This window comes from Cephus cinctus, unplaced genomic scaffold, assembly GCF_000341935.2.
Source record: "Cephus cinctus unplaced genomic scaffold, Ccin1 Ccin1_scaffold0137, whole genome shotgun sequence".
Lineage (NCBI taxonomy): Eukaryota > Metazoa > Arthropoda > Insecta > Hymenoptera > Cephidae > Cephus > Cephus cinctus.
This window is the reverse complement of record NW_014332868.1, coordinates 14,616-16,468: the sequence shown is the minus strand read 5'-3', so window position 1 is coordinate 16,468 and position 1,853 is coordinate 14,616.

Below are 1,853 nucleotides of genomic sequence, written 5' to 3'. Positions count from 1 at the left end.
ATATGCCAGGCAAATGCACTCATGAAAGATGTTCGTGATAATTTTAAACGATTGTGTATGTTTGTCAAAATAACAATCATCGAGTTTTTTTGTAATAAGTAATAGTTGATCGTTATTGTATATTATAATAAGTTTTACCATATAGAAGGTTGGACCTTCTTTACATGGGATCATTATAATCGAATGTTTGATAATTCTGTTGCCCCTGAATTTTACCCAATTCGTGTAAAATATCTGATCTATTACATATGGCGGTAAACACCCTGAAAAAGAAACAGTCCGCAGTATACCTTGTATTATTGCGTTCTTTTTTAAACCACAGTCATAGGTCGCAGAAGAATTCTTTCGAAATACGAAACCATGGTTTAAACGCAGCTTAAAGCTATTGTATAACATACATTTACTGGACTGATGGCGGCTCGAGCAAATGTTCTCCTCGTTATGCTTATTGTCATACCGCATGCAAGAAATTTTCCACAAATTCCTATTTTTTTTTTTAAATTCTTCGATAGTGTATAAGAAAGTGGCCTTTGGGCTTCATCGCTCCATAGAATAATTTTACATGAAATTGCAAGTAGGTTGCGATCGCAACGCATATAGTAGGTAGTTGTGAGATCCTATGGGATGTATGTTACTTACAACTATTTCTGTGATGGTTTTTACCCACTTTAATTGGTCCCATTGTTCGATTGCTGCAGACATTAAATAAGCTAATATCGTGCACACATGTCTAACAAAATTCAAAATCTCTGAGAAAGTCATCGCCAAGCGCTTGATTTTTCGAAGATGATGAGGCAAAATTTCTGCTGGTTTATTTTTATTGTGGATATCGCCGTAATGGGAACCATGAATTGTATTATTTAATTCCTCTAGGGTGAACATTTTTTCTCGTCAATAAAGTAATTTAATATCAATACAATATCGGTGGCACATACACCCTCAAACAGAATCCACAAAAAATTTGTATTGGATCCTTGGCTGAAACCTAGAATCGAGTGCAAAGATAAATTATTTCCCAACATTGCAGAAAGTTGAAAGAATTGATGAACGGGCCCTGTGGGGAGGTCTATCGTAATTCCTGTGTTCCTAAGTTAGTGCAATTCTTCCACATCTCTAGTAAAAATAATTTCATTTTTAAATTGTTCACGTCCTAAGGAATTGAAAAGACTGAAAAGGTCTTCTACCTTCGACTGATAAATCGGTAGTAGGCTTGGTAGGCTTAAATATACAGGACCACACTTGCTGATACTTCTGTGACTGTCAAGAGGACAGAGGAGGTTAGCCTCGTAATTGTCAAAATATTTGGTTGGCAAATAAGTTCGTTCAGTTTTTAAAGTGTAATGAAATACAATTTATTAAAAAGAAAAAAGAAATTCTATTCAATTATATATTAGTAGTAATAGATCCGTTATAGCGAGACCTCATCCTGTTTTCTCCTTCGTTAAGTGCTACCTTTTTTCGTTTACAACCGCCTTCGTTTTCCTTATTTTTCCTCTTCCCATTTTCCACGTCAGATGTTTCCGCAGGTAGTGATTCTTTTAGGGCCAGACGATCGGGTCTGGGTATCTATACCTTCAGGCCGTTTTACACCCCCAGCACGATAGACTGGACACATTTTCGTACAGACTTTTTCCAAACGTTGAAATTGCTCGTACATTTGAGGGTTCGCACACAATATTCAATGTTCAACACAAAGAATTTTAACCCACAATGATACGGCCTGCTACCTAAGTAAAATTTAGTCTTCGTTTCAAACTCGACGCCCAAAATTTAGCGAATGAAATTTTTTCGTTTGAAACTCGACGCCCCAAAAATTTAGTGAATGAAATTTTTTCATTTTAAATTCGACGCCC